Here is a 16487-nt window from a genome sequence, read left to right as displayed (position 1 = left end):
TGTGGATGTGTGTGCTATGTGTGTTTGGTGGTTGTTGTTGTGTAGTGTTCATTCATTGTTCGTTTAGCAGCCTGATGGCCTGGGGATAGAAGCTACTTCTGAGTCTTTCTGTGCTCGCCTTGAGACTCCTGTATCGCTTGCCTGACGGCAGCAGTTCAAAGAGGCAGTTGTTCGGGTGGCTCGAGTCCTTAATAATTCTCTTAGCCTTCCCCTTGCAACGCTTGTAGTAAATGTTCTGGAGGGTGGGGAGCCCCCCTCCGATTGTGCGTTCGGCTGAACGTGTCACTCTTTGTAGTCTGCTTTGGTCTTTTGCAGTGCTATTCCCAAACCAGGAGGTGATGTTGCCGGTCAAGATGCTCTCTATTGTACATGAGTAGAAGTTCTTAAGGATCTTCTGGCTGACTTGGAACTTCCTTAGGCGCCTGAGGAAGTAGAGGCGTTGTCGTGCCTTCTTCACCACACTGTTAATGTGTATGGTCCATTTCAAGTCCTCGGATATGTGGGCTCCGAGGTACTTGAAGCTGTTGACTCTCTCAACCGGTGCCCCGTCGATGCTGAGGGGGCTGTAGTCCTTGACCCCCGACCTCCTGAAGTCCACAATCATCTCCTTTGTTTTGCTGACGTTCAGGGAGAGGCTGTTTTCCTGGCACCATCCCGCCAGGACCTTGACCTCTTCCAGGTAGGCCCTCTCGTCGTTGGCAGAAACACAGTTTCTCAAGATGTCTTCACACATACGAGGTCTTACTAACTACGGCAATTGTGGCTGCAATTCCCAACGGCTCGTTTCAAGAGGGAGGGTTCTTGTCACAGCTGAACTGCAGAAAAGGCACAATGTACATATTTAACATGTTCTCAGTGTTGAGACAACCCCTCATTCTGTAGAAACAATGTACATATTTAACATGTTCTCAATGTTGAGACAACCCCTCATTCTGTAGAAACAATGTACATATTTCACATGTTCTCAATGTTGAGACGACCCCTCATTCTGTAGAAACAATGTAGATATTTAACATGTTCTCAGTGTTGAGACAACCCCTCATTCTGTAGAAACAATGTAGATATTTAACATGTTCTCAGTGTTGAGACAACCCCTCATTCTGTAGAAACAATGTACATATTTAACATGTTCTCAGTGTTGAGACAACCCCTCATTCTGTAGAAACAATGTACATATTTAACATGTTCTCAGTGTTGAGACAACCCCTCATTCTGTAGAAACAATGTAGATATTTAACATGTTCTCAGTGTTGAGACAACCCCTCATTCTGTAGAAACAATGTACATATTTAACATGTTCTCAGTGTTGAGACAACCCCTCATTCTGTAGAAACAATGTAGATATTTAACATGTTCTCAGTGTTGAGACAACCCCTCATTCTGTAGAAACAATGTACATATTTAACATGTTCTCAGTGTTGAGACAACCCCTCATTCTGTAGAAACAATGTAGATATTTAACATGTTCTCAGTGTTGAGACAACCCCTCATTCTGTAGAAACAATGTACATATTTAACATGTTCTCAATGTTGAGACAACCCCTCATTCTGTAGAAACAATGTAGATATTTAACATGTTCTCAGTGTTGAGACAACCCCTCATTCTGTAGAAACAATGTAGATATTTAACATGTTCTCAGTGTTGAGACAACCCCTCATTCTGTAGAAACAATGTAGATATTTAACATGTTCTCAGTGTTGAGACAACCCCTCATTCTGTAGAAACAATGTAGATATTTAACATGTTCTCAGTGTTGAGACAACCCCTCATTCTGTAGAAACAATGTACATATTTAACATGTTCTCAGTGTTGAGACAACCCCTCATTCTGTAGAAACAATGTAGATATTTAACATGTTCTCAGTGTTGAGACAACCCCTCATTCTGTAGAAACAATGTAGATATTTAACATGTTCTCAGTGTTGAGACAACCCCTCATTCTGTAGAAACAATGTAGATATTTAACATGTTCTCAGTGTTGGGACAACCCCTCATTCTGTAACAACAGGGTTGTTGGTCTTGGTGGGACACCTTCTAGAGGTCGGAGTTAACCCATTTAGACCTAAAACGCCTGCTAATAATGCATTATATAGCCTGCATATACATACAAATGTGTTTCTCGGTTTCAATGGGGGTAGGGAGGGACACCTTCTAGACGTCAGCCTCTGTCTCTGGTGAGGTCGGGGTTAAGCTACGTGTTAGGGACACCTTCTAGACGTCACCCTCTGAATTTGAATTTGAATTTATTCACACACACACACACACACACACACACACACACACACACACACACACACACACACACACACACACACACACACACACACACACACACACACACACACACACACACACACACACACACACACACACACACACACACACACAGAGACACGATACAATACAATAAATATCATCATCCAGGGCGGCTGAGACTCTGGGTTCGAATCCAGCTGTCAGCGGTACCTCCGGCTTGGTCAGTCGTCCCTACTAACACAATTGGCAGTGTTAGCGGGTGGGTATGTGTCCTGGTCGTTATAAACTGCGGTTCCTACTGGTCGGTCGGGGCGCCTGCTCAGCAGGGAAGGGATCTGGGGGAAATAGCGGGAACCTCTGCATGCGTTACATTCCCCCAGTGAAACTCCTCGCCGTCAGGTGAAAAGAAGCGGCTGGCTGACTCCACATGTGTCAGAGGAGGCATGTGGTAGTTCTTCACCCTCCCTAGGCCGACAGTGGGGCAATGCGCGCAACGACCAGGAAGGGAATTGGCATAACGACAAAATTGGGATGGGAGAAAAATACAGAAAAAAGTGAGAACAAAAAGAAAATAGATAAAAAAAAAATATATATATATCATCATCCTGGTATCATCATCATTGGAATGAGTTATTAGTTCTGATAGTAGATATTAGTGATAGTATATATTAGTTCTGATAGTAGATATTAGTTCTGATATTAGATATTAATAGGAGTCAGAGTGACAGTAGAGACTAAATCAGCTGCAAAAATGAACACTGGTCACATCAATAGAGAATTGTAGTTAATTATTCGTTTTTAGGAATGTACACGCATATTACATATTCATATACTGTACATGCACATACATACATACTTACATACATACATACATACATACATACATACATACATACATACATGCATACATACTAGGGCTGGGCGATTAATCGATTGTATCGATTAATTCGAATGAATGATTTAGGACGATTTTCAAAAATGTAACGATTTTCAAAAAAAAATATATATATATATATAATGATTTTTTTTAAGAGTCACCTTTTATTTTACAAAAAGTGATGTTTGGTGAAAGTTCGATTTGCACTTTATTAATCCCAATAGGGAAATTCATTCTTGTTTGATGATCAAGAGGCACCTTTTATTTGTTTTAAGTGAAGTTTGGTGAAACAGCAAGTTATTGCACTATTAATCCCAATTAGGGACATTCATCTTTGTTTGATCAAGAGTAACCTTATATATATAATTATATATATATATATATTAGGGCTGTCTTAAATACTTCGAAGCTTCGAAGCTTCGTTCGATGGCACAAGCTTCGAAGATTAAAAAAAAAATCGAAGTTAAAAAAAAAAAAAAAAAATCAAACATTTTTTTTTTCAGTTTTTTTTTTTACTTCGATTTGTGTGTGTGTGTGTGCGTGCGTGCGTGTGTGTGTGTGTGTGAGAACTACCCATCCCAGTTAGGACAGCCGAATCCCGTCCAATCTTTCGCCGTCGACTAAAGACTCACTTCTTCAACCATTATCTGAAATGATTAAAAAAAAGAAGAAAAAAAATCTAACCGTGACTAACCTTACTGTCATGCACTTGTCCTAATAAACTAACCTACACTGTAGCACTCAACACTTTGATGAACATTGTTACTCAGCTGATAGAGTTGTACCCTTCTTGCTGTCTTGTCGTACAGAACTTGTAAGTCGCTTTGGATAAAAGCATCAGCTAAATGACTAAATGTGTGTGTGTGTGTGTGTGTGTGTGTGTGTGTGTGTGTGTGTGTGTGTGTGTGTGTGTGTGTGTGTGTGTGTGTGTGTGTGTGTGTGTGTGTGTGTGTGTGTGTGTGTGTGTGTGTGTGTGTGTGTGTGTGTGTGTGTGTGCGTGTCTCATGAGGTGTGTCCCTGCCTGGAGGTTGATGTGGATGTGGGGTCCTGCTCCCCTCCTCCCTGCCTGGAGGTGGATGTGGATGTGGGGTCCTGTTCCGATCCTCCCTGCCTGGAGGTGGAGGTGGATGTGGGGTCCTGCTCCCCTCCTCACTGCCTGGAGGCAACGGTCAGCTCCTTGTTCTTGTCAGCCCATCTTCACCTCCTGTCGCCGATCCAACAGAAAGTCCAGGACCCAGCTGAACAGGTTGAGGTTGAGGCCCAGGTCTCTGAGTTTGGTGTCTAGTATGGAGGGGACTATATGGTGTTGAAAGCTGAGCGGAAGTTTATGAACAGCGTCCTCACATAATTTAAACAAGTGACCTTGTTCTTCTTAGGCACATACGATTCCAAAATACTGTACAGACACACTGAAATAACAAGAACGCACATGCAGAGTAGAGTGACAATACACACAACAACAAGCATTCCCTGAGGAATATCCTATACAAGTTGTATATCTTTCAAGGTTGTGAAAACCTCCACTGTGCAGAGATTATATGATGATGATGATGATGATGATGATGATGATGATGATGATGATGATGAATAGTTTATTTTCGGTCTTTGTTTACAGATCAATCAAAAACACACTTGTGTGGACTTTCAAAAGAAAAGAAAAATCACAAATGTACATAATTCAAAGTAAGCTCACACACAAAATCCAAACTCAATGACCGAAAAAAGGAATAGGCTGAAGCACATGCTTATTTTTGTCTATCCTTTACAATTCTTAAAAACTAAATATACTTTAATATAAGAAAGAAAAACTTAAAATATGCTGCAAGATATTACCTGTTTTTTTTTTAAAGAAAAAAAAATAATGATTTTGTTTTATGTTTTACTCAAAACTGTACTCCTGAATTATTTGATCCTTTAGGGCCTTTTTAAATCTGCATTGAAAGACTCCCTGGTCCACCAGCTTATCATAGACTTTTGACTGAAGAAACATCCTTTGGTTCTATAAATCGTTTACACTTTACAGTCTATGGTTCTTCATACTCATAGCAAACACACTCATACGTCTGTTTATACCACAGTCCCATCATTTTCTTCTTCTAAATTCATGCTATATTATGTTATTATGTTATTTGATACTATCTTGTCTAGCACAGTCTCTGGAGCGTAACAGTAAGAAGCATTTTGTATGAAAGTATTCTGTACTTCTGTATGACAACTATTAAAGAACTTGAACTTGAACTTGAGTCTCTTACTGGATGACCGTTGAGTTTATATAAATTATAATAATGTGACTATCTCAGGAGGAAGAGGAGGCGGAGGAGGAAGAAGAAGAAGAGGAGGAGGATATGGTGGTATGTTCCATCAGTTCATTCCAAACAAACACCATTACAAACAAGACAGATGTTAAACAAATTACACCGCAAAGCAAAATTTCAATCATTTACCAGATTGAAGCATAACTCATTAATTCTCTATGTGGTTGAGCCAAAAGCAATCTCTGCTTGGCAGTGGACATATTGGCAGTGGAAGGTGCTAATTTGGTAGAGGCACGCTACCCTCACAAAATGTTGAAGAAATACAACAGTGGCGTTTCCTCTGTCTCAATCTTCTCTCTATCAGCTTCCCACGCTCTCTCTCGCCAGGTAATGGAGTAACCTTAGTAAAAGCTCAGCCTTCTCCTCCTGTGTGTCTTCAGGAGTCGCATCCTTTGACTGATATTGTTTGATGCCTGCCTCTTTTTCTCGCTGCAGTATAGTCAGGGGCGTCATTTTGGTATGGCAAGGTATGGCACTCGCCATATTTTTTTCTTTTATGTTTTAGAATTCGAATGTCAACATTATGAACAAAGCTTCGAACTATTCGGTACAGCCCTAGCATGTTTTGATATTGTCAATTATCTCACTTTTACTAGGTGACTTTTACTACTAACTCAAATATGCCACAAAAAAAGGAAAATGGACATACAGACGTTTTTTTAATCAAAGGGCAGCAGAGACAAGTGATACAGGGACACAGGTAAGGTCTTACAATGGCTTAGTGATTATAACAGTGCAGTTCAGCATTCAGTAACCCATACTTTTTGTGAACGTGTTTTTGATACTACATTCTGTTGAACACACACCTCAAAACCGTACCTAAGGAAAATTGGCTCAATTGCAAGAAAAATTATGATAGTGACAGTTATGATATTACATTCTGCATAAATTGTATGCAAAATATTGTGGTTCCCTGCTTTAGTCTGTTGACACATTTCTATACTAAAAATGCTTGTGTAGTCCTGTGTCATACCTAAATGTCATATAAGTGAATTGTATAGAAACAACTCACCAAAAGTGACTATTGCGCAACTGATTTGACAAAAAAAATCCACCAAGGGGGGGAAACCCCACCTTCAACCCCCCCCCCCCCTAATTGCCATACCTTGGCTTTTACTGAAATGATGCCACTGAGTGTAGTCCTTTGTAAAGCATGAAGCTCTCGTGGTTGTAGGCAGATCTGTGATGCCATTCACTGCTTTTATATTGGATATCAGGTTGGAAATAATTTAGGCCAGATTATTTTTCTATTTATCTCCAATAACTTATGCCAATAGAAGAAGTCTTTATTTGTCATGCAGCAACTGAACACACGCATGTTAGATGAGAGACACAGAGGAACACACCCACACATACACGCTGCCCCTCTGCATTTGACCCATCCCGTCGTCCTTCTCTCCCAAGGGCAACCGGGAGCAGACATGGGTTGCAACGTGGGCCGCGCCCGAGGACCAATCCAAGTGCTCCTGTCCAGGGCCGCCTGGGAGAAATGCGAGGCCCTGTGCGAGATTTAACGCGAGCCCCCCCCCCCCCCCCCCCCCAAAAGGTTTAAAAAAAAAATATATATATATATATATATATATATATATATATATATATATATTTTTTTTTTATACAGTCAACATATTCTTAAATAATAGCGCTGCCCGAGGCGGGGCATGATACAGTCAACATATAGCAAAAGAGAGAGCGAGAGAGAGCTCCCGTTCTACAGTCAATATACAGTGTACAGAGAGAGAGAGAGAGAGACACATTGGAAAGAAATTGAAATGCTATTTGGCCCTAAACAGAGAGTACACAGTGGCAGAATACCTGAGCACTGTGACTGAAGATCCTTGAGCACAGCCTAGCCATCGAGAAAGGCCGCCATAGGCAGACTGTGTGTGTTAGAAAGAGAGAGAGAGAGAGAGAGAACATGTGTGTTTGTCATGTGTGTGTGTGTTAGAGAGAGACTAGAGCATGTATGAGAGATTCAAAAGGACAAAGATCAACACTTAAATCCAAGAGAGAGAGAGAGAGAGAGAGAGAGAGAGAGAGAGAGACACATTGGAAAGAAATTGAAATGCTATTTGGCCCTAAACAGAGAGTACATAGTGGCAGAATACCTGAGCACTGTGACTGAAGATCCTTGAGCACAGCCTAGCCATCGAGAAAGGCCGCCATAGGCAGACTGTGTGTGTTAGAAAGAGAGAGAGAGAGAGAGAGAGAACATGTGTGTTTGTCATGTGTGTGTGTGTTAGAGAGAGACTAGAGCATCTACAGCTCAGCACCAGCAAGACCGTTTCAGCAGCATACCATCTCTGCAACAGAGATGCCAAGAGGGAACTGGAGGTATATGCTGACCACAAGCGTCTGGAGTCCCAGCAAGCCCCTAAATACCTTGGCGTGCGTCTGGATCGGACACTGTCCTTCAAACAACACCTCGAAGATGTCAGGGCAAAGACAACATCAAGGGTTGCGCTGATCCGACGCCTCGCAGGTACAACCTGGGGAGCCACTGCCAAGACCCTTCGGATATCCACCCAAGCCCTGGTCTTCTCGGCAGCAGAGTACTGTGCCCCAGTCTGGAGCAGAAGCCTGCACGTTAAAAAAGTTGATGCGGCTACTAACAACGCCCTCCGGATCATCACTGGATGCCTGAAGGCTACACCCGTCTTCCTGCTGCCAGTCCTTGCAGGAATCGCACCAGCTGGCCTACGACGAGAGGCTGCCACTCTCGCCCTAGCAAGGAAGGCAGTGAAGCATGACTGGCACATCCTACACAACACCACAACAACAACAGCACCTATGAGCAGACTCAAGTCCCGCCACCCCTACAACAAGGTGGCACAAGAGATGCTCCGTTCCACCACTGAGGACCTATCCAGAAATGGATGGCTGGCGGCAGCCTGGAAGAGAGAGTGGGAGAGTGCTGGGCCAACCCGTATCCACCACCACATCTGGGATCCAGGAGATGGCGCCACAGGAGACGATCTTCCACGCCGGCAATGGGTTCTGCTGAACCGTTTAAGATCTGGGGTTGATCGCTTTAAAGCATCATTAAAGAAGTGGGGCCTGGCAGACAGCGCTGCATGTGAGTGTGGAGACCCTGAGCAGACTGTTGACCACATCCTGACCATCTGCCCCCTATACAAACCACCCTCGGAAGCCAGCCTCTTTGATGTGGGACCAGAGTTAAGGGCATGGCTACAAGATACGGAGTTGGACCTCTGACGTTACACGAAAGAAGATGTGTGTGTGTGTTAGAGAGAGACTAGAGCATGTATGAGAGATCCAAAAGGACAAAGATCAACACTTAAATCCAACAAGAAGAGGGTCTATACCAGAGAAACCAAAGCAGCAAGGAGCCAATGGCCGACATCAGCTAAATAGGCTAGCCAGGTACTGTGACACCAGGCCACACACAGCTTTGCCCCCCCCCCCCCCCCACCTCCAATGTACAGCCCTCACCCAACCCACCCAACCCCACCCCACCCAACCAACCTCCTCCAATGTACAGTTTCTATGCCAAATGTATATACACTCCTTTTCTGGACACTTTTGTATCACAAACAGTACTGTATTTGCAAATCTGATATGTCATAAATGTATAGATGTAGCAGTACTGTCTATCTGTATGTCATGTATGTCATATATGTTATGATGAATTGAAAATGGGGGACCCTGATGTAAACAAGTCGAAAGTCTTTCTCTGGTCTGCATCCCCTTAACAATTGTATGTATTGAGCTGTACTGTACTGTACCCATTCTGCAATCTGTTAATAAACTTTTCAATCAATCAATCAAACCCAAGCTACACAAACGACCAAGACATTCACACACAGCACATGTCGTATCTCCAAATGTTGTGAAGTAGCATATGTTTTGCCTGGAAAAAAACATCGTTATTAACAAAACATTCGGGAGGGGAAGGAAGGAAGAGTGGGGTAATGTCATGACATTTTCATTAATCTTACCTGCACCAAGGAACGCAGGGCGAAAGGCCGCAACACAGGTCTCCACGTTGACGAAAGGCCTCTCGCTGGCGGGACAAAAATAAGCCAGAACCCCCTGCTATTCTCACGGATAATGTCAATGGTTGTAGCACAAGCTAACAGCCAACTCTAGCCTAGGCTAACTGATAGCATCAAAGTAACGTGCGCAGCCAACAGCTAACGTCGTAGCTACGACGTTAGCTGCCGGCTGCGCACGTTACTTTGATGCTATCAGTTAGCCAGTTAGCTCAACCCGGCTATCGCTAACCATTAGCTAACGCACTACCACTGAAACTACAACATGAGAAAAGCAATACAGGCGCTGACACCAGGCCACACACCGTTAGCTACTAACTCCATACTACAACAGGCTACAGCTAGTCGACCAGTTTGGCTTCAGAGAGAGAGAAAGAGAGATAGGTCCACGGCGGGAATATAATCATAGGTTGACTCACCATAACGCAGTATCAATGCGGCGCCAATGGTAAAGTTGGAAGGAGACTTTCTTGGCCCACGGTGTAATTTCTTCTGATCCATGCTGCTTTTGAAAAGACATCCTCCGCGCTGAATTAGATCATCCCTCTACCTCGTGTCGTGTGTCTTCTTCTTCTTCTTCTTCTATTACGGCGGACGGGATAAGAGACCGGAAACACTATCCTAAAATCTGTAGAGCAGCAAAGCCGCAGAAACCGGAAAACTGCAGTCTGCAGAGCCGCAGAGGCAGGAACAAGTTAGACACATTCTACAAACGTGTCTAATGTGAAATATATAAGCATATAAGCAAAACTAGATTTTAGGTCTGTGATGAAAAAGGGCCTCGCGGGAAGGGGGGCCTCGCAAAAAAAAAAAAAAAAAAAAAAAAAAAAAAAAAATTTTTCTTTTTCTTTTTTTTTCTTTTTTTTCTTTTTTTTTGCGAGGCCCCCCTTCCCGCGAGGCCCTGTGCGACCGCACTGCTCGCACACCCCCTGAGGCGGCCCTGCTCCTGTCCCTCTTCATCAGGGACGCGACAGCGTTAGCGATCTGTATGTTCAAGGTTTATCTCTTTTTTTGGGGGGGGGGACACACCCTTGCGAGCACGGGGAGAACAAACTCCACACAGAAAGGCCTGGGAGATACCCCACCTGGGTACCTGGCAACCTGGTCCCCAAGCGGGAATCGAACCCACAACCTTCTTGCTGTGAGGCGACAGTGTTAACCACTACACCACCGTGCCGCACTACCTCATGAACAAAGCATGCGTTACGGCATATTGATGAATATATATTTATAATTGGCAGATGATACTGTCTGTTGTCCTGTTGTAGGATCCCCTTGATTCAGTGCTGGAGAAGTGTGAGCTTGCGGAGCATTGCGTGCACAACAGAGCGAGACTGGAGCAGTGTGAGACCCGCGTGGCGCCTCGGTCTGCGACGGTGGAGGACGTACTGCACCGAGGAGCTGTTTGACTTCCTACATGCCAGGGACCACTGTGTGAGTCTGACGTCTGCCCTGGTGGCGGGAGCTATGTGACCATTATTGACCATTATTCATCATCAAACCTTTATTTAACCAGAAAATAAAAACCCATTGAGACAGAGGTCTCTTTTTCAAGGGTGATCTGGCCAAGAAGGCAAGCACAGATGATGAAAAAACATATATAACAACATACACAGACACAATACACATACAGTAGACCAGGGGTCCCAAACTTTTCAGGCCGCGACCCAAAAATAACGGTGTCAGAGAGCCGCGACCCCCACTATTATAGGAGGTAAAAAAAATGTTTTATTATTATTATTAACGAGAGGGCCTACCTGGAAGAGGTAGAGAATCTGTCGCAGTGGTGTCAGGAAAACTGCCTCTCCCTGAACGTCAGCAAAACAAAAGAGATGATTGTGGACTTCAGGAGGTCGGGGGTCAGGGACTACAGCCCCCTCAGCATCGACGGGGCACCGGTTGAGAGAGTGAACAGTTTCAAGTACCTCGGAGTCCACATATCCGAGGACTTGACATGGACCACACACATTGACAGTATTGTGAAGAAGGCACGGCAACGCCTCTACTTCCTCAGGCGCCTAAGGAAGTTCCAAGTCAGTCAGAAGATCCTTAACACATTCCCTGCCACGCTTATATCCATCAATGTTTGATCACTGCCACCAGTCTAAGCCTATGGAGATGTTTACCTTCTTTGCAGGGCTATAACTTTTTAAATTGTATTGCTAAATTGACATTACTATGGCCCATTCAACATCGATTATCTATCGTTCAGGATGTAGGAACGTTTTACTTTTTCATTCATAGATTCTTCCAAAAATACCGTCTAGAATATAAGTATGTTTTTATCGTTTTCTGCAGTAATTCATAGAACGTGAGTTATAGGCATAAACGCATATATAGATTATCAAATGCCGTTTGTTGCCGATACACGCTATATTAAAAATTTCAACTGTACATGATCCTAAACGTTATGACTGATCATGTGCGGATGAACGGAGGGGGGGGGGGGGGGGTCGTTTATAATTCCGTGATCGTCGTTAAATGCTTTATGTAGTATGGGTGATATATTGATCAAAGCAGTTTGCATGGATAATAATAAACAAACAGGCTGAAAGTAACGTCAGCGTCCTCTTACCGTTGGGCGATGAGACTGGAGCAAAAAGATCCCATTTATTTGACGGCGATCGAGTCGATCCATTTCATATTTGTATAATAATAATACACGCCCAAATTATGTAGATTATTGAGTTATGGCAGCGATTTATATCCACGGTGTGTGGCTAGAGTCCCGAGACAATATGTGAGTGCTGGACGTATTTCGGAGACGCACCGAGGTCGACTCGGCCATTTCCGGTTTGGCAACTCGCCGATCATCCACCAGGGGCAGTATTGAAGCGTTGCAGAGTTGTGCCGAGTCCCACTGCATCAGACCAGGCTCTGTGAGGGAAATATAATTAACATGGCGAAAAAATGAAATATGATCTCAATAACGTCGTACGCCGTGGATTGGCAGAATTAGCATGAACTTGAAACACGTCGTACAACGGTATTGGCGCAGGATGTGTTAAGAACTTCTACTCATGCACAATAGAGAGCATCCTGACTGGCAATATCACCTCCTGGTTTGGGAATAGCACCGCACAAGACCGTAGCAGACTACAGAGAGTGGCCCGTTCAGCCGAACGCACAATTGGAGGGGGGCTTCCCACTCTCCAGAACATTTACAACAAGCGGTGCATGGGTAAGGCTAAGAGAATTATCAAAGACTCCAGCCACCCAAACAACTGCCTCTTTGAACTGCTGCGGTCAGGCAAACGATACCGGAGTCTCATGGCAAGCACAGAAAGACTCAGAAGAAGCTTCTATCCCCAGGCCATCAGGATGCTCAATGAACAATAACATTGATTGATTGATTGATTGATTGATTGATTGATTGAAAAGTTTATTAACAGATTGCAGAATGGGTACAGTACAGCTCAATACATACAATTGTTAAGGGGATGCAGACCAGAGAAAGACTTTCGTCTTGTTTACATCAGGGTCCCCCGTTGTTACACTATGTAACAACCATCAAATGCACTCACAGCACACACATCCACACGCACACACTCACTTTAAACAAACAACTCACTGCAGCACCCACTTTACACACTTTAGAACACCTAAACACACTTTATATTTATTGGTAAAGAATTTGCACTACAACCCATACCTCATTACACCTTACTGTAAATTGTACCTAAATTGTACCTCATCCCATTTCTGCTTTGCACTATATAGTATATTGTATAGTATATTGTATGGTAACTCAGTTACTTCTACACTGCATTGAACATTGTACATATGTACATACTGAACACTTGTGTCTACGTACGTGACTTCTATTTTTTTTACTTGCTATACTTATTTTATTTTATACTTATCTATTTTTGTCTAGCACAGTCTCTGGAGCGTAACAGAAAGAAGCATTTTGTATAAAAGTATTCTGTACTTCTGTATGACAACTAATAAAGAAACTTGAACTTGAAGGTAGTTTGCTGCTGTTGGAGGCGGAAATGGGCGCGTCACGCGATTGGGCGCACATGTCACATGACCAGAAACAGTGGTGGCCAATCAGATCGCACCAGAAACGTCAGATCGCAGAACGCGGAACTGGAAATCCGTTGGTAAAAGAATAGACGCCAACTGGCTCCCCCCCTCTCTCTCCTCCATGTAACGCGGAAGTGCAGTCTGTGGTCTATTGCGTTTCAACGTCTTCCTGGATTCCCCCACAAACGCGTTGTGTGTTTTGTTTACACAGTGTAAAGATTCTATAGCAGAACTCTACTGGACCAAGACTTCACATCTGGACCAAAACGTTCTTCCTGAGAAAACAGACATCAGACTGTGGACACCACAACATCTGTAAGTAGTACAATTATGTTTACATTGTTTTCCTCTCTTGTGCTGCTTCCTTGCAGCAGCGGCACTCGAAAGGAGCCCTGAAGTTGTACAATCCCAGTTGAATTCAGAACAAATGCTAAATGTTTTACATCTGTAGTACTTTACCATCTCCATGGTCAACTAACTGCTAGCATCTGCAGCGACATAATTCTCTTCACAATAACATATTACATTTCTCCCGATACCGTTAGCTCTATCGTAGCTGTAGTTTCAAGTTTATTTTATTGATCACATAGGTACAAGTACATTATAGTGAAATGCTTGGTTCTGTGTGGCCCCTGAGACTGTGCTTCATACAGTAAAAATGAACAAAATCAAGCAACATTTCGACGGAGTCCACAGAGAGGCGGGAGAGTGCGACGCCATCTTGTTGACTTTCTTTGTTCACTGTATTCAGCCAGACGTTACGGGGAGCTGGCTGCCATTCGGTAGCTAAAGTCAACGTGATATTAACGTTAGTTTGATTTGACATTTACAGGGGCCAGTTTCGAATAGCAGCCTCCCGTAGGTGCTCTTTGAGAGCGGTTTTGAAGGAGGGTAGGGAGTCACATTATTTTACGGCTGTGGGACGGGTAGCCCCTTTCGTGACTTTCGGTTTGCAAGCCTGTGGCTTTTGTGACCGGAGTCACTTGCCCACCCGCCCCGATCACCCAGTAGAGCGATCACCAAGCGTCGTCAAGGGGCTCGCGGTGTGTCAAGAATACATCAGATCTGAATTTCAAAGATACCCAGCGTACAATATGGGTCTAACACAGCTTCACGATGGGGTCTGGAAGCTCGGAGTTGCTAATAAACAGTTTAAAACATTGTTACTCGACGAGTGGTATTTACAGACCGAACGTCCATCTCCGCCGTTGGTGTCACAGCGCATGCGCACCATGCCGCGTTCACGTTACTGGGAAGAAGCGGAAGAACCAGTTTCCGACTGGGAAAAACCATTCACGTCAGCCTCCTAGTGGTAATTCCTACTAGGACATATGGGATTCTTTTATAGACCCCATATCTCCCACTTCGCGTCACGAATTGCGGAAGTATGGATGTGGGCGTTTCATCCATAGATATATATATAGAGTCAAAGCGTGAATGCTTCCTAGTTGTAGCAACGAGATGTCCTCTGGTTCTTCCGCTTCTTCCCAGTAACGTGAACGCGGCATGGTGCGCATGCGCTGTGACACCAACGGCGGAGATGGACGTTCGGTCTGTAAATACCACTCGTCGAGTAACAATGTTTTAAACTGTTTATTAGCAACTCCGAGCTTCCAGACCCCATCGTGAAGCTGTGTTAGACCCATATTGTACGCTGGGTATCTTTGAAATTCAGATCTGATGTATTCTTGACACACCGCGAGCCCCTTGACGACGCTTGGTGATCGCTCTACTGGGTGATCGGGGCGGGTGGGCAAGTGACTCCGGTCACAAAAGCCACAGGCTTGCAAACCGAAAGTCACGAAAGGGGCTATGGGACGGGTAGCAATAGCATATCTGCAGAGCAAATTACAAACATCTCAAAACAAGCTAGTCAGACTACTGCTTGACCTAACTCCTAGAACCCACCTCACCCCTGCCCACTTTGACAACCTAGGATGGCTTAGAGTAGACGACAGAGTACAGCAACTTGCAATGGGCCTGGTCTACAAGATACACTACGCGACCAAGGTACCCATGTACATGTCAAAATACTTCCCAAAGGTCAGTGAATACCACGATCACAACACCAGAGGGAGCTCCACAAATCATGTAAAACCCAGATTCGGCTCAAACAAGGGACTAAACACGTTTCGCAATTATGCCACATCAATGTGGAACGTCCTACCTAAAGCTGTAAAGGAATGTGAATCACTACCCACTTTCAAAAACACTCTCAAAAAACACCTACGTGAGACTGCAATTCGAAACTGGCCCCTACAAATGTCCTAACCTAGTTGTACAGTAAATGACCAAGTAAGGCTTTGTCAGTATTCCAATGTACAGTGTAAAATGTGTGTGTGTCCCCTACCCAACCCCCCCCCCCCCACCTCCAATGTACAGCCCTCACCCACCCAACCCCACCTCACCCAACCTCCTCCAATGTACAGTTTCTACGCCAAATGTATACACTCTTTTTCTGGACACTTTTGTATCACAAACAGTACTGTATTTTCAAATCTGATATGCCATAAATGTATAGATGTAGCAGTACTGTCTATCTGTATGTCATATATGTTATGATGAATTGAAAATGGGGGACCCTGATGTAAACAAGACGAAAGTCTTTCTCTGGTCTGCATCCCCTTAACAATTGTATGTATTGAGCTGTACTGTACTGTACCCATTCTGCAATCTGTTAATAAACTTTTCAATCAATCAAGCCACAGAGCCCAACGTCTGGACGGGGCTTCATGGACGTGGCTTGTGGCATGGACCTGGCTTTGCACTAGAGTTTGTCTTAGAGCGTGACGGCAAGTTCTTTCGACGGTTAAGCCTAGGCACTCTTTCGAAGTTGGTTAAGGTTAGAGTTTGTCTTAGAGCATGGCGATAGAATGAAAGTTGTGTATGTCGTAAACGAGAGAGAGAGCGAGCGAGAGAGCCCCCCCCCTCATCCACATGCGCAGTAGTGCAAAGGTCGGTCCTGTGGTAGTTCAGCATGTTAGGCCCTGTACTAGGTCT

At 44.0% G+C, this 16487-nt stretch overlaps 1 protein-coding gene across 2 annotated transcripts in view; it reads left to right on the top strand.

Moving 5' to 3' along the window:
• The first annotated feature begins 13701 nt into the window (after nt 1-13701).
• LOC311222981 (uncharacterized protein) overlaps nt 13702-16487 on the top strand; it is a 145943-nt gene continuing 143157 nt past the window's right edge. For both annotated transcript variants that reach the window (XM_084307653.1, XM_084307652.1), the window contains exon 1: nt 13702-13802. The gene's annotated coding sequence lies outside the window, so the exon portion shown is untranslated. The remainder of the gene's footprint in view (nt 13803-16487) is intronic.

The sequence above is a fragment of the Notolepis coatsorum genome, assembly GCF_963971535.1.
Source record: "Notolepis coatsorum genome assembly, chromosome: 2".
Lineage (NCBI taxonomy): Eukaryota > Metazoa > Chordata > Actinopteri > Aulopiformes > Paralepididae > Notolepis > Notolepis coatsorum.
Note: the sequence above shows the minus strand (reverse complement) of the source record. Positions and strands in the feature narration are given on the sequence as shown.